General features: G+C 47.3%; 1 pseudogene; it reads left to right on the top strand.

Annotated features, from left to right (window-relative positions):
• Nucleotides 1-18,110, top strand: part of LOC147957147 (uncharacterized) — an 86,373-nt pseudogene that overhangs the window by 13,206 nt on the left and 55,057 nt on the right.

The following is an 18,110-nucleotide window of genomic DNA, read 5'->3' as shown; positions in this document are numbered from 1 at the left end:
TGGTCAAAGTTTCAAAGTACACACTGCCTGAACGTATGGTTTTTGTTCTCATCCTGCTATGAAGCAGATCTCCTATGGCTACAAGAATCCAAATCCAAGTCTAGTTTTTAAGCACCTTCCCTATTTCTGCATGCGCTTGTGCTTTTGTTTACATGTTATTCTCTTTCATTGCAAAAAATATAGTTTAGCAACCATAATTTGCGGTATTACCGAAATTTGCCTCTTAAGATACATATGCCGTGTCTTGGTTAGTTGCATGGCCGTTGTGTAATAACACTGAAATGTATGCTTTTGTGCTGATTGGTTTCTGTGCTTGCTCTTGAGCTGAGAGATATTTGTTTGCTGGTGGAGTTTGATTTCAAAAGTTACAGTATTTTTTTTCTCGGACAGATGGGGATGCAACCTGCGGTCTCTTTTTTTTTATAGTTCTTTTTGTGGGGGATTTCTCTATGGGACAGCACGGATCGTTCAACCTTTTCCTTTTGCTATGTGTGATCGGTCCTCAAAGAAAACGTGCTCTTAGTCTTTGACCAATGAACTAGCAACCACTGACGCTCCCTTCTTTTATTTGCTTGCCTGTTGTTTCTGTGAAGCGCGGTGCGAATAGATGTAGATGAATGCGTATCTTGCATACTATGATGGCAGCTTACTCTAACAGTCTATGTTTCATTTGCTACAAACCACATGTAATTAAATTCATGGAGATACCTATCATACCTCGATCGACTGCCCAACTTCTTAAAGAACTTGGTGAGCAAAATTCTTACATTCTGCACTGTTAACCTGATCGTTTCACAGAGATCAAACATGTGAGCTGGTATGGCGTTCTAGCTATCATCACAATTGTTGGCGACCTTACAACACTCTAGTCCATATATAATCTTGTGCAGTTTCAACAATGTAGCTGTCCTCAAGTTATATTCTCAAAATTATATTAGCATCTTTTCCAAATGATGGGCATATTTTAAAAGACTTTTCTGAGTCAACCATAGAATCCAACGATGGGTGCCAAGGCGGACAAAAACACACTAGCCTTATCAAGAAGCAGAGCTGCTTCATTTCCCGGGTGAGTAGAGCGGTCTTAAGTCACCCAAGGTACTTGATTTAACACCACTATTGCTCGGTCCCAGCTTGTTTTGGAACTTAACGATCATCGTGGCCTCTCTTGAAGTAATTCATGTCCAGAATAATAATCTCATAGAAGTGTTTAAATAAAACTATGCAACCTCAACATTGAAGATCTAGAAAGCAAGTAGCACTGGCCTACTTAGGCAACAGATGATTGCTCACTGGCCTACCTGAAATGTCGTCAACTGTGTGCCTGGCGATGTCTGACCGAGCTCGATCTCAGCCCAAACTTCCTCACAACCTAGTCTTTCTTTTTTTTGCGGGAATGTAGTTTTAGTTGCTGTGGTTTAATTAAAATCTTGTGTTGCATGGATATGTAATCACCATTCATCTTGACACTATGTCCCTTCTAGTTGATCGCCATTGAAACATTTCATGTTACAATAAATCCGAGGCCACCTTTGATCCATTGAGGGCCAAGCAATCACACAAGCACAACACCGAGATTTGTTAACGAGGTTCACCGATATGGCTACATCCCCGGGGCCTGACTACGGGCACTCCTTCCCACGATACCGTTACAATACCGCACCCCGGCCGCCCGGGCGCCGGCACACGCCGCCAGCTCCCCGCGTGCCTGTGCTATTATGTTGGCATAGGTTACATCGTGTGTCTACCCCCGATATATATGAGAGACCTACGATACAAGTGTCCTATTAGGACACAACTTCTACCCTGTCTACACACAGTCCAAAACCAAGTCTAACTGTAACCTACCTTGTACAATAATATTCGACATAATTCTAACAAACTCCACCTTGGCGAATATTCTTCACCACCTTGAATTCGTCCATGCGTTGAACCTCCATGTACATTGGACTTGAGATACGCCATGAGCACCGCTGCTACTCCCAGACTCCATGTGACTCCACCTGCAACTGTAGTCCCTTCTCGTCTTCATCACAGTCAACACTCGAGCAAAAATTAAGTTCTTCGTTACTTTACTTTGTGCTCCCAACTTTCGGAGTATCCGCTCAACGCCATCACACACTGATCATTAATCTGCGTGAAAATGAACAACTCACATATTGGGTGTCATATATAAGAGTTACCTGAACTCAACATCACCGCTCTTTCATGACCGTCTGTCTGAAACTTGAAGGAATTTCACCGTCGCCCTGTGTCACTTTGAGTCAAATTCACAGTTGTCTCACCCTTTTCCCCGGATAGTGTCTGACATGTCCCACAGCTATAGCACTCCACCTCCTTCTGTACTTGTCACCCGCACTTTGCCATGTGCACCGAACACCACAGAATATACGACCATGTACTCTCTCCGCTTTTGACAATTTCAGACTTTCCGTCACTTTCACAGATTCTCCATGATCAACTCATGTCCATCTTTCGGCACCGATAGACCCAGTCACCAACTTGAATCCGGTACTCGTCAACACTGCTTCAGAACCCCTGCACAATTTGTCTGACCACATGTCTGACCACCAGTGCCTTGGTCTGTCGCTGTGTCCCGTGCTTACCGCACGCCTCGCGGCTATCACCGCATCGAGCCTCTGCTGTCCTGGTCGAGTCTCTCGGGTAGCTAGCCCCCACTATCTCAACTCCCACCGCAGAGAACCATCGATCACCGACCGATGCCGAGTATCACGTCTCCATCAGACCACTGGTACCCAGTCTGAAACCACGTGTCTCTCGCTATCCCGCTGAAATAGGCTTCGACTATCCGTTAACTTATGCCATAGCCCCTCCATCAGCTCAGAGTGAAATCATCCATCAGACTCCAACTCCACCTTCAACCTGACTCCATGGTGGTTGTACGTGCCACCCCTGCGCCCTGTCGACTTCAAGCTCTCATGTGTGCACCACCTTGAATCAACCCCGCGCCATAGTCCGTCGAAGCCGCACAAGCCCTCAGGCCTGCACCACGTGTTTCCACGCCCCAGAAGTCGGCCACCATCAGCATCACGCTCCTATGTCGTCATCGCTGAAATCACCATCGTCTTCTGCTTTGACCGACATCCCCGTCGATCCATCAGACTGTCCAGTCGACCCAGCCGAACTTATCGAACTGCAACCATGCTTCACCCTGCATCGTGTCCGCCCCGCACATACCCATGCATTGCTTTGACGCCTTGTGTATGCATGACCCATGCACACGCACTTCAGAATCCTCCAAGCCTTGTGCGCATGTCTGTCTCTGATTCCTGTTTAATTGCTTGTGTTGAACAATGTTCCTGCCTGCCATCTCCAATCCATGTACAAAGCAAAGAATTCCAAAAGAAGTAGTCCCTCGTAGCCTTGTGCCCGTGTAGCAAACTCTCAGCTCCACCGTAAACAATACACGTGACCACCTTTGCTATCTTCTTGTTCTTTCCTTTCTCATGATTTCAATCCGACATGGGCAGCTATTTTAATGTTCCTACTCGCTGCAAAGTCCCTCAGAACCGGACACCTTTTTTCCTAAACAAATCTCTCTCACGTAGCTCTGGTTGCGCTCGCGTTCAGCAAACACGGCCTCCTGCTTCACCCCGCGCCTCTGTGTTGGACGCCTGGACCCCTGTTTGCCTCGCTGGCTCGTGCCCAACTTTGCTCCTTGGGCCCAGACCGCACGCCTTGCATCCGCGTTGCGCCGCACAATAGCAGCCCACATGGCCCTCGACCTTGTGGCAGCCGCTGCCTGCCAATCACGCAGAATCGCTGAGTCCGCCCAACGCACGCGTGTTAAGCCGCTGCCGTTCCCGCTGATCCGATCTCGCCTAGCCTGACTTGCTGATTCCGATCGCTTCGTAACGCAAGCCACACGTCGTCCCTTCCGATCGATCCGATCAGGTCGTAGCTACTGCCGTCGCTGCCTGCTTCCTTGAAGATTTATATCACCATGAATCCATCTGTCTCTAGATTGTGCCTGCATCAACTAATCGACGATGCCACGCCGATTTCTTTTGCTTCAACGATCGCCCCGCAGAATTTCATAGATACTTTCTTCCTCTCCTCTAGATCAATTCCTCCGCGACCTTTGAGCAACCTAGCTCTGATACCACTTGTTAGAATAAATCCGAGGCCACCATTGATCTATCGAGGACCAAGCAATCACACAAGCACGACACCAAGATTTGTTAACGAGGTTCACCGATATGGCTACATCCCCGGGGCCTGACTACGGGCGCTCCTCCCCACGATACCGTTACAATACCGCATCCCGGCCGCCCGGGCGCCGGCACACGCCGCCAGCTCCCCGCGTGCCTGTGCTATTATGTTAGCATAGGTTACATCGTGTGTCTACCCCCGATATATATGAGAGACCTAGACCTAGGATACAAGTGTCCTATTAGGACACAACTCCTACCTTGTCTACACACAGTCCAAAACCAAGTCCAACTGTAACCTACCTTGTACAATAATATACGACATAATTCTAACATTTCACTTGCTCGTATTTCCTGTGCTGCCAAGCACCCGACACAGGTCTTCGTATCCGAGCGGGGTTTCCCCCAAATTTACTGTCCGGAATTGTCACCGACCGACTAAGTGGCATTGGTGCTTACTCAAGCTAGCTTCAGCACTTCGTTACATATTTCACTCATGTTTTTGTGGCAACAGTTGCTTGAGAAGCATGGTTTGATTACACGTGACCTCAAAATGACTGAATACATGCACTAGGAAAGAAAAGAGCTCTTATATTGTACCCCTAAATGAATGTGGACCATTTCAATGTTACCTTCAGGTCTTGACGCTAGGCCCGGCCAGCCCAGTAAATGAAGGAAATATGCCCTAGAGGCAATAATAATGTTATTATTTTATTTCCTTATATCATGATAAATGTTTATTATTCATGCTAGAATTGTATTATCCGGAAACATAATACTTGTGTGAATACGTAGACAAACCAAACGTCACTAGTATGCCTCTACTTGACTAGCTCATTAATCAAAGATGGTTATGTTTCCTAACCATAGACATGTGTTGTCATTTGATTAATGGGATCACATCATTAGGAGAATGATGTGATTGACATGACCCATTCCATTAGCTTAGCACCCGATCGTTTAGTATGTTGCTATTGCTTTCTTCACGACTTATACATGTTCCTATGACTATGAGATTATGCAACTCCCGTTTACTAGAGGAACACTTTGTGTGCTACCAAACGTCACAACGTAACTGAGTGATTATAAAGGAGCTCTACAGGTGTCTCCAAAGGTAAATGTTGGGTTGGCGTATTTCGAGATTAGGATTTGTCACTCCGATTGTCGGAGAGGTATCTCTGGGCCCTCTCGGTAATGCACATCACATAAGCCTTCCAAGCATTGCAACTAATGAGTTAGTTGCGAGATGATGTATTACGAAACGAGTAAAGAGACTTGCCGGTAACGAGATTGAACTAGGTATTGAGATACCGACGATCGAATCTCGGGCAAGTAAAATACCGATGACAAAGGGAACAAAGTATGTTGTTATGCGGTCTGACCGATAAAGATCTTCGTAGAATATGTAGGAGCCAATATGAGCATCCAGGTTCCGCTATTGGTTATTGACCGGAGACGTGTCTCGGTCATGTCTACATTGTTCTCGAACCCGTAGGGTCCGCACGCTTAAGGTTTCGATGACACTTATATTATGAGTTTATGCTTTTTGATGTACCAAAGTTTGTTCGGAGTCCCGGATGTGATCACGGACATGAAAAGGAGTCTCAAAATGGTCGAGACATAAAGATTGATATATTGGAAGCCTATATTTGGATATCGGAAGTGTTCCGGGTGAAATCGGGATTTTACCGGAGTACCGGGAGGTTACCGGAACCCCCCGGGAGGTATATGGGCCTTAGTGGGCTTTAGCGGAAGAGAGGAGAGGTGGCCAGGGCTGGGCCGCGGGCCACTTCCCCCCTAGTCCGAATAGGACAAGGAGAGGGGGGCGGCGCCCCCCCTTCCTTCTCTCTCTCCTCTTTCCCCCTTCCCGAATCCTATTCCAACTAGGAAAGGGGGGAATCCTACTCCCGGTGGGAGTAGGACTCCTCCTGGCGCGCCCTCCTCATGGCCGGCCGCACCCCCCCTTTGATCCTTTATATACGGAGGTAGGGGGCACCCCTAGACACACAAGTTGATCCACGTGATCATATTCTTAGCCGTGTGTGGTGCCCCCTTCCACCATAATCCTCGATAATATTGTAGCGGTTCTTAGGAGAAGCCCTGCGACGGTAGTACATCAAGATCATCACCACGCCGTCGTGCTGACGGAACTCTTCCCCGACACTTTGCTGGATCGGAGTCCGGGGATCATCATCGAGCTGAACGTGTGCGAGAACTCGGAGGTGCCGTAGTTTCGGTGTTTGATCGGTCGGGCGTGAACACGTACGACTACATCAACCGCGTTGTGCTAACGCTTCCGCTGTCGGTCTACAAGGGTACGTAGATCACACTCTCCCCTCTCGTTGCTATGCATCACCATGATCTTGCGTGTGCGTAGGAATTTTTTTGAAATTACTAAGTTCCCCAACAGTGGTATCAGAGCCTAGGTTTTATGTGTTGATGTTATATGCACGAGTAGAACACAAGTGAGTTGTGGGCGATATAAGTCATACTGCTTACCAGCATGTCATACTTTGGTTCGGCGGTATTTTTGGACGAAGCGGCCCGGACCGACATTACGCGTACGCTTACGCGAGACCGGTTCTCCCGACGTGCTTTGCACATAGGTGGCTTGCGGGTGACAGTTTCTCCAACTTTAGTTGAACCGAGTGTGGCTACGCCCGGTCCTTGCGAAGGTTAAAACAGCACCGACTTGACAAACTATCATTGTGGTTTTGATGCGTAGGTAAGATTGGTTCTTGCTTAAGCCCGTAGCAGCCACGTAAAACTTGCAACAACAAAGTAGAGGACGTCTAACTTGTTTTTGCAGGGCATGTTGTGATGTGATATGGTTAATACATGATGCTAAATTTTATTGTATGAGATGATCATGTTTTGTAACCGAGTTATCGGCAACTGGCAAGAGCCATATGGTTGTCGCTTTATTGTATGCAATGCAATCACGCTGTAATGCTTTACTTTATCACTAAGCGGTAGCGATAGTCGTGGAAGCATAAGATTGGCGAGACGACAACGATGCTACGATGGAGATCAAGATGTCGCGCCGGTGATGATGGTGATCACGACGCTGCTTCGAAGATGGAGATCACAAGCACAAGATGATGATGGCCATATCATATCACTTATATTGATTGCATGTGATGTTTATCTTTTATGCATCTTATCTTGCTTTGATTGACGGTAGCATTATAAGATGATCTCTCACTAATTATCAAGAAGTGTTCTCCCTGAGTATGCACCGTTGCGAAAGTTCTTTGTGCTGAGACACCACGTGATGATCGGGTGTGATAGGCTCTACGTTCAAATACAACGGGTGCAAAACAGTTGCACACGCGGAATACTCAGGTTATACTTGACGAGCCAAGCATATACAGATATTGCCTCGGAACACGGAGACCGAAAGGTCGAGCGTGAATCATATAGTAGATATGATCAACATAGTGATGTTCACCAATGAAACTACTCCATCTCACGTGATGATCGGACATGATTTAGTTGATTCGGGTCACGTAATCACTTAGAGGATTAGAGGGATGTCTGGATGCCTATCTAAGTGGGTATCACACCCTAGCTAGTTCAAGCATTAGAGTGTGCATCATGTTTAAATTTCTCTTAAATTTGAAATGGGGAAAGAAGAAACCCCCAACACCCCCCTGGAAACAACTAGGGTTTACTAAAATTATTTTCAATGAACCTGAAATGCCCTTCTAAAAAGTTCACCCTCTTTGTCTTAGGTTAGAACCTCTGGCAAAATTGGTGCACAATTTTCTAGGTCAACAGAAGGTCATTGATTTAAATCATAAATATTTGAATTTGGACATTTAAATGCTATTAAATAATTTAAATGCTCAAATAATTCTGGAAATAAATGTTTGCTGTTAGGAATAATCCCAACAGAGCCCACAATTATTTTCAGGATTTTAGAAAGTGCCTAGGTATTTTTAATAAAGCCCTAAACCTACGGAAAAATAGAAAAAGAAAACAAAACAGGAAAGAGAGAGAGGGGAAAGACTTACCTGGCGCCACCCACCAGGCCCACCTGCCGGCCCAGCCCAGCCACCGCGCCAGCGAGCAGCTTGGCTTGGCCAGGCAGGCAGGCAGGTCCTCGACGTCGGCACCCGCGCGCGCCACGCAGCTGGCTGCCGCCCTGCTTCCTCCCCTCGCCGCCCTGTTGGCCTGGACAGGCTCCACGTCGCCGCCCCAACCCCCTGGACACGCTCACTCGCCCCCTGCCTCACTCCCTCGCTCCCCTTCGCCATGGCCGACGCAGTCGTCGCCGTTCCGCCACCATAGTCGCGTCCACCACCGTCCCCGTGCTGCTCCACCGTGTCCTGACGCTCCGCCACTTCCTCCTCGATCGCTCCACCAAGCCACGCCCCGCCGGAGGCCTGCAAACGACTCCACCGAGCTCGTCTTCAACCTCGGGCTGCCCAGATCGCCTCCGCCGCCCCGCTTGCTCCGGCTCGTCCCCGACCGCGCCGTCTGCTTCTACATGATCGCCGTGAGCTTCTGCACCTCTCCATCCTCTCCGCTCTTCTTCTCGTGCACCACAACGAGCACACGAAGCTCACCCGCACGCGCCACCGTGGAGCTCGTCGCCGACGTGTCTCCGGCCAAACACCGGCCACGCCACCTAGTCTAACAACTTCACCTCATCCCTAGGGGCACAACGCACCTCAGCACACGCCTCGCCGTGCCCCGTAGCCTCGGGCTCACTTTCACCCAACTCCGGCGACCGCAAAGCTCATCGCCGGCGTTGTTTCCGGCCACCCCGAGCCCAACCACCACCACCAAACACTGCGGCTCGTTCCCAGCTACCCGTAGATGACCTCCGCCGTCGTTTTGGTCGCCTGAGGGCGTTTTCCGAAGCCCTCTGTCGTCTCAGCCTCGCCGGCGACTCAACGTCGACGGGATTAGCCCTGTTGACCGGTGGGTTTGACCACTGACGTGGACTGGGTGGGCCCAGGTTGACTCCCCTGAGTCAATGACAAGTGGGCCCCCTCTGCTAATTATCCAGATTAGTTTCTAACTAAAATTAGTTAGTTTAATTAACTACTGACACGCGGGACCCACCAGTCAGGTTTGACCTGGACGTCCCCGTTGACCCTGACGTCACCCTGACGCATTGCTGACGCAGTAATTGATTTACTGGAATTATTTTTATACAGGAAATTCTAAAAAATAGTTAAAACTTCAAAAATTCATAGAAAATCAACCATAGCTCCAAATGAGATAATTTATATATGAAAAATTATCAGAAAAATTCAATCTATCCATCTGTAATGGTTTCATACATGACAAAACAAGTTTACCTTGCTGTTTAAGCAGAATAAGGAAATGCACTATTAAGGCCATGTTTAATGAGCTAATATTTGAATCTTTGATTCAAATGAGTTCATCCCTTTCTATGTTAGCTTGCATTAGGCCAAGACACAATCATATTGCCATGTCATAGCATGCATCATATTGTTGCATATCGTCATGTGTTGATTGTGTTCTGATGTGTTCTTCGTGGTAGGTTCTGCCTCCGAGGATATTCACGAGTATCCAACTGAAGGGCAGTATCCCGCTACCACTCCATCAGGCAAGCAACCATTGATCATTCCGATACAAACCCATGTTCTCGCTTCTGCTCTTGTTTACTGCATTAAGACAACGCGATTCAAACTGCTGTGTGCTACGGTAGTTGAACCCTTATCCTCTGCATGACCTGTCATTGCCACAGTAACTAGATGAAACCCACTAGCATGTGTAGGAATTGATTGAGCCATGTTTTGTGATTCCTACCTTGCTATGCCTGCTATGCATTAGAGTTGTGTCAGGTCTGGTTCATCTGGGTGATGGGCTAGAGTGAAATGCTTATGCTGGTAATGTGAGGGATGTGTTGAACATGTTATGGTAAAGGTATCGATGAGAGGCCATGTAGGAGTACATGGTGGGTTGTTTCATTGAGGCCGTCCCTAAGAACTGAGATCTGTATGTGTGATTTTAAGATTCAGCTACTACCATGCATTGGGATCCTTAATTGACCCTCTCGGCTTCTTAATCACCCTAGTACTCTGTCCAGGAGTTGCAAATAGTTTCTGGTGTTTGTAGGTTATGTGTTGGCGGCCGTGCGTAGCGCTGACCCTAGGGGTGGGCTATGTTGCGGTAGATACACCGTGGCACGGTGTACCGAGTCACCCGTTTGGTGTCTCGGGAACCCTGTCACTAGTGCAGAACCGGGCAATAGCACAGGTTCGTAAGGCCCTTTAGTGCCGGTTTAGGAACCGGCACTAAAGTTTCGGCACTAAAGGCCCCCCTTTAGTACCGGTTCAGCACGAACCGGTGCTAAAGGGCAACCACGTGGCACGAGCCAGCTCCGGGGGCCGGGAGCCCTTTAGTACCGGTTGGTAACACCAACCGGTACTAAAATGTTTGGGGCATTTTTGGTTTTATGATTTCTTTTTCATTTAATTTTGTGTTTTCAATTTTAATTATTTTTCGTTTGCTTGTATTTTACGGTACTACACATTGTACACGTTATGCATATATATATATATATATATATATATATATATATATATAAATAGAATTTCTAGTAGAACCAATCATATATATATCATCAATGTCTCACAAACCATATTAATTCACACATGCACACATGTATAGCTATATACAATTTCTCCTACATATGCATGTTGCCTTCGGAGCCAGTGGCATTAGCCTAATTGGTGCCTTCGGAGCACGATGACAATTGGAAGTGGTTCATGGGGGCGGTAGCGGGTAATAGTATTCTCCCTTCGGATTTATGACCTGGTCGAGCAAAAATCCCGCTATTTCCTCTTGAAGTGCTTCTACGCGCTCCGTTTCTAGGAGCTTGTCCCACACCTCTTTGAACTGTTAAGAAGGAGATCAATATGCATGTGTATTAGTTGTGTGACTAGATATCGATAATGGTGTAAAAATTGTGAATAGTGTTCTGACAAGCGTACCCATTCCTGTCTTTGAGATCTGCTCCTTTCAGACGCCATCATGCGAATGTTCTCGCAAACGCAGAATGCACACAGATCAGTCCCCTGCGCCTGCTTCAGGGCCTTTATTACGAGAATGGAATTTAATTTGATCAGATAATAATTAATCAAGCATGATAATTAAAGAGATGGCAGCTAGCTAGCTAGTACTACTTAATTACTTACCTTGGATCGAAACCATTTCAGCTTTGGTTTCCATTCGCCTTCCGTGACGCTGATGAACCATGCCCAAGGCCTGCCCGCCGACAAAGAAAATGAATAAAGGGGTTATTAAATAGTTCATATCATGAAATGACGAATTACTAAATAGGCCGAGATATATAGTTAATAATGATTGAAATTACCTGTTGACTATCCCAAACAAGATGTTATAGTCACTTTGTTTTTTAAGTAGCGAGTCCAGTATTTCAACTGTTCCGGCGTCAACTTTAATGATACACAAGATCCAGTGAAATCTACATGCACACACGTTTGCATGTCTTAATTAAGCGGGCATATGTAAGCAAAAACATGTAGCTAGCTAGCTAGTAGGCAAAAACAGAGAATTTGTAGTACAAGAAAGTGTGACTCACTGGAAGTTGTAAGGAAGTAGTATATCTTCATTGTATTTGAGGCGCTTCAAGAACTCTAGCATGCTGTCCTCTACATCTTTTTCTTGAAGCTTGTTTATTTTCCATGTGTATTCATTAACGGTGTTTGGGTCAATGAACCCAATGCCATAGCGTCCACCTTTTCTCATTTCATACATCTTCATCCTGCATAATACCACAGAAAAGAATATAGTGAGGATAATTACAGGTAATGATTGATCAAAAGGATCACTAAAGCTAGCTTGAGACTTAAATTACAGAAAGAAATCACTTACAGACAATAGCAACTGACGATAGATTTGTCGAGTGCGTCTTGATTGTATAACTGAAACAGTTCAGGATACTCAATGGCCACAGTTTTTCATGGTAGTAATCATCCTTCTTGACATACACCATGAGGGACTCTCGATTGGATCTCTTGGTAATGTCCATGTACCATTGATGCAATTCATACATTCTTGTTGGGAGCTTGTTGACATCTTCTGGCTCGACCAAAGGTTGGCCCCGGACATATTTCCATTTTATTTCCTCCTCTGTAATCCCAGGCATGTCCTTGATCTCGAGGAGTTGTCCAACAGTGATCTTGAGTTCTTCAGCCTGCATTATATGCTCCTGGGTTATTACCACATCGTCCACCTCGGGAACGTAAACTGTTTGGCCACAATAATATTGGGCGCGCGTACTGTCACATGTTGTTGGCGGCACAACAAGCGGGGGGATCGATTGCGCCGCCTGTTTTCCCAGCTGGGCAACGGTTTTCCCGCATTTTTTGACAGCTGCTTGTTGTTTGCTCGAGCTCGAGCTCGCCTCCTTCTGTAGACGTCGTCGATGTAACTTCCTGATGTGGCGCTCATAGTTTGTGTCAACAGGCTTAGGAGCTGGTGGTTGAGCCATACAAATGAAGTGGTCAACTACTTCCACAAGCACTTTCTCCCTTGGCGGCGGTGGCGGTTTCGGTCCAAAATGGGCGTCGAGTTCTGCCTGCACTATGGCATTGGTTTGCTCCTCGGTCCTGTCGTAAGCCCTCACAGGAAGAGGAGTAGTGAGGTTTGGACCATATTTATATCGCTTGCCTCCGCCTGTACTTCCTGTACTATGACCTCGACTCGTACCGCTACGCACCATAGCTGCGGGGTGTCTCTTCTGCGATTGCTAAGGCGGCGGAGACGGCTGACGGGGCTGAGTTGGACGAGGAGGAGTGGCCTGAAGCTGTGCCGGACTTGAAGTGGCCTGAGGTTGTGCCGGACTTGGAGGAGGAGTGGACGTCTGACGCTGTGTCGGACTTGGAGGAGGAGTGGCCTGACACTTTGCCGGACTTGGAGGAGGAGGAGTGGCCTCACGCGTTGGTGGACTTGGAGGAGCGGGAGTCTGCTGACTCGGTGGCGGACTTCGAAAGATGATGCAATCCTTTCTCCATAGGATGACATGATGTATGGCCTCTCCCAATGTGTGCTCGTCGTCACCTCCAGGAATGTCAAGCTGTAGCTCCGAATATGGGTCCACCACCTCATCAACCAAGACACGAGCATAGCCCGCTGGAATCGGGTTGCAATGGAAGGTTGCCTCGGGGGAATTTGAAAAAGCAAAGGCGTCCGCCACCTTCATGGATATGTTCTTCATTTTGAAGTGTAGCTCGCAGTTAGTGTTCTCCGTGATGTCATCCACGGGGTATCTATCCAGCACTACTGCGTCTCCCGGGGCGGAACCCACGCTGCTTCTCGGCATGGATGGGGCGGTGGTATCCAATGCTGGATCATCCGCTAGCTGCTGCAGCTGCTGAGACCCCCTTTGCTGGCTAAGTGAGTCGATCTGCTCCTGCTGCCGCTGGAATTTAGCTGCCAATTCCGCTTGACTTGCTTCTAGGCCTTGAAGGCGTTCATAGTCCCGCTTCCTCTGCTCCTCCTCCATCTTCCTCTTCTTCTCCTCCGCAATCTTCTTTCTCGCACGGGTTCTGTAGTCGGCGTTCCAGTCCAAAAACCCCTCATACCACGGAATAGCGCCCTTGCCTCGTGTTATTCCCGGGTGTTCAGGATTTCCCAGGGCACGCGTAAGCTCGTCGTTCTCTCTGTTGGGCTGGAACACCCCCGATCGAGCCTCTTCTATTGCAACAAGTGGCGCATCATCGGCTCCGTTCAGACATGCCTTCGTCGAAACATTGCCTGTCTTCGGGTCCAACTCCCCCCCATGCGCATAGAACCATGTCCTGCACCTGGGGGGCCAGCTCTTAGTAACCGGAGTGACACTTGCATCCTCCATCTCTTTCTCAGACTTATCCCACTTAGGTATTGCCACTGCGTAGCCACCTGGCCCCAGCTTATGGAACTTATCCTTTTTTCGGCATTTTTCTTGTTTATTCTCAACCGTTCCTTAGCTAATTCTGAATCCTTGAATTTCATGAAATCGTCCCAATGAGCACTTTGATTCTCTAGTATCCCCTCGAATACTGGAGTCTTCCTTCCTCCCTTGACGTACTTCTCCCACGTCGTTCTCTTGTGGTTCTTGAATGCAGCCGCCATCTTCCTAAAAGCAGCGTCCTTGACTTTCCGCACATCTGCTTCTGTGAAATTATCTGGTAGGGTGAAATGTTCCATGAGAGTGTCCCAAAGTAGTTTTTTTTTATTCTCGTCGACAAAAGTAACATTTGGACGTGGCTTTGCTGGCTTTCTCCATTCTTGAAGGGAGATCGGGAGTTGGTCCTTCACAAGAACTCCGCACTGACGAACGAACTTGTCCGCAATCTTCTTAGGCGCTAATGGTTCGCCATTAGGTTTGAATGCCTCGATATTGTACTTTACGCCCTCCTTCAACTTTTTGTTCGGGCCTCGTTTCGTCCTTTTGCCTGAAGATTTGCTCGATCCGGATGGCTGAAAGAAGAAAGATCGATTCGTTAATATATCTTCAACTCATTTAAAACATGCGATGATCACCAGATTCCTGCTTATATAAATATATATACCTCGCCGGTGTTTGTTGTTTCAGGATCAACAAGTTCTTTGTCGTAGTTCATGACTTCATCTTCTCGGTCGTCGCGATCGAATATCATATCACCCTCTCCGGTGTTGTTTAGAAATTCGGAGCCGTCAAAATCTTCTTCATTCTGATCATCATCTGGCCCGCATATGATATCGAACATGGTCTGTTCTCTCTCTCTGTCGGTATTGTCCGCCATAGCTTTTATTTAACTATGCCAAAAGAAATATAAAACAATTTAGTATAATCTCGAATAATAGATATAATCTCGAATACATCGTCTCGAATAATAGATATAATCTCGAATACATCGTCTCAAATAATAGATTTAATCTCGAATACGTCGTCTCGAATAATAGATATAATCTCGAATACATCGTCTCAAATAATATATATAATCTCGAATAAATCATCTCGAATATTATATATTGAATACATCACTAGCTAGCTAGCTAGCTAATAAAGATCGAATACTAGAGAGTAATCTAGGCGGTGGACAACCAAAGTGAAGGAACCATCACTGGATCACAGCTCGGGTGATCTCCCCAAAGAACCTGCCAGGTATTGGAGAACCTGACGTCCATAGCAGCCATGTAGCGATGGACGTGCTCGTCCTCCTCCCTGACACGGCGATGTACCACCTCCAGCGGGGCCGGCTCCCTCCGCACCGAAAGTGGCCCACGCGAATGCCACCAAAGGAGATGAGGGTCGACGACGGGACCCGGGGCCGGGTTCCTCACCAAGCGTCGCGCCCCTGAAGGTAGCACCTCCCAGTGCCAGCCCAGCGGAGCCCAGTCCCGGACATGGGTCCTCTGAAGCAGGACGTCGTCGCGAACGGGTCGACGGCGAGGATGCGGGCCGGGCATCGTCGACAACAAATACTATATGCAAATGTAACACTAATTATGCTATCATTGCATATGTCAAAATTCTATATGCTATTTCATACTAATTAAGCATCTAACACTAAACATAGAAAAAACAACTTCTATACATCCATTAAAAACAGAAAAACAACATTATATAAAAAAAATCCATACTAATTAAACACTAATTATATCCAGCTAACATGCATTCATACATATATACTAGTGAAAAAATAATAATCTGAAAAATCTAAACTAATTAAACATACAAAATACGTATATACTAATTAACTTAAGGAAATGTGCGTGTGTGTGTGTTCATCATGCTTGTGTGTGTGTATGGGCTCGGGGAGGGGCGGCGCCCATGGTGGCCACCGGGGGCGAGGGAGAGGGGTTAGAGGGGGAGAGCTCACAGCGGGGCGACGGCGACGGCGAGGCGACGGGCCGGGGCGGCGACGGGCCGGGGCATGATGGGGCGGGATACGGGGACGGCGCGACGAGGACGGGCCTGGGGCGGCGACGGAGACGAGGGCGGCGACGGCGACGGGGGCGGCGACGGGGACAGGGGCGGCGACGGGGATGAGGGCGGCGACGAGGATGGGGGCGGCGACGGCAACGGCGCACGACAGGGGCGGCGTAGGACGGGAGCGGCGACGGCGTCGATCGATCGGGAAGAAACAGAGGGAGAATGAAATTTTTCGAAGTGATGTATATATAGAAGGCACCTTTAGTACCGGTTGGAGCCACCAACCGGTACTAAAGGCCTGTTTTGGCCAAGCCAAGCGGCGGGAAGCACCCCCCCTTTAGTACTGGTTCGTGGAACCAACCGGTACTAAAGGCCCCCCCTTCAGTACCGGTTGGTGCCATGACCCGGTACTAAAGGGTGTGCGCTGCCAGGCGAGGGGCACAAAAGTTTAGTCCCACCTCGCTCGCCGAGGGGCACTCGCACCTGCTTATAAGCCCCGCCGTCGCTGCTGTCTCGAGCTCCTCTCTTAAGCAGGCCTTCTGGGCCTACCTCTTCTGCGATGCCCTGTTGGGCCTACTAGGCTAGCGGGCCTGCATCCTGGCCCAACTTGAATTTGGGTTTCTAGTCGTATGCAGGCCGCTGTGGCCCAGTAGGTGGGCTTTTTTTCTTATTTTTTGTGCTTTATTTATTTTTGTGAATAACTTAACTTTGAAAATAGATTTTTCAGTGATTCTTTTTTCTTATGTTTAATATTAGTGTGTTTTATCATTATATTCAATTTGGTAATGCTTAGGTTATTTAAAAAATGAAATGCCTTTGTAACGGATGAGTTTTCGTCCGAAACCCTGATACTTCGAAACAGATTGTCCATTTTGTACACGAAGTATATCCAGTTTTTGCGGTAACCCTCTCTACTTTTTTGCGCATGCTATGTGGGTGAAATTATGATACCATGCCAACTTTCATCCTTTTCTGAGTTCATTTGAAATGCTTTTCAATTTCAGGGTCATTTAGCTGAAAAAAATCAGTAAATGCATGAAAGAATTTGCTTGCACATAAACTTTCTTCGCGTTTCAAATGCCAAAACACATAACTAGCTACCCTAACTATTACAGCGATTCCCTCCTGGGTGTGAAACACAGAAGAAAGTGATGATAGTTAAGCCGATCACATACCAGATCTTTGGGTGTGAAACTTTTTCTTCGCGTGTGTCCCTTTGCATCGTAGCCATGGAAAATCTTCATCATTTAACGGGATGCTCGGGTCAATATTCACTGTGAATGGAGCAATTTCATCAAACTTTTCATAATCTTCTGACTTGTCTGTCTTGTCATCCACTCCCACGATGTTTCTCTTCCCAGAAAGAACTATGTGCTGCTTTGGCTCATCGTACGATGCATTCGCTTCCTTATCTTTTCTTTTTCTTGGCTTGGTAGACATGTCCTTCACATAGAAAACCTGTGCCACATCATTGGCTAGGATGAATGGTTCCTCTGCATACGCAAGATTGTTGAGATCCACTGTTGTCATTCCGTACTGCGGGTCTTCCGTTACCCCGCCTCGTGTCATATTGACCCATTTGCACCGAAACAAAGGGACCTTCAAACCACGTCGATAGTCAAGTTCCCATATGTCCTGTATATAACCATAATATGTTTCCTTTCCCGTCTTGGTTTCTGCATCAAAGCGGACACCACTGTTTTGGTTGGTGCTCTTCTTATCTTGGGCGATCATGTAAAATGTATTACCATTTATCTCGTACCCTTTGAAAGTCATTATATTCGAAGATGGTAACTGGGACAGCAAGTACAGGTCATCTTCAATAGAGGTGTCATGCATGGTACATGCTTGCAACCAGCTGGCGAAACTCCTGGTTTGTTCACGTGTAATCCAGTCATCAGACCGCTCCGGGTGTTTGGAGCGTAGCAAATTCTTGTGTTCATCCATATACGGAGCCACCAAGGCGGAATTCTGTAGAACTGTGTAGTGTGCTTCAGTGAGAGAATGTCCGTCCATACATATTATTTGTTTCCCTC

The sequence above is a fragment of the Triticum urartu genome, chromosome 7A (genome assembly GCF_056163025.1).
Source record: "Triticum urartu cultivar PI428250 chromosome 7A, HENAU_Tu73, whole genome shotgun sequence".
Classification (NCBI taxonomy): domain Eukaryota; kingdom Viridiplantae; phylum Streptophyta; class Magnoliopsida; order Poales; family Poaceae; genus Triticum; species Triticum urartu.
The sequence above is the reverse complement of the archived record's forward strand: the minus strand, read 5'-3'. Positions and strand labels throughout refer to the sequence as shown.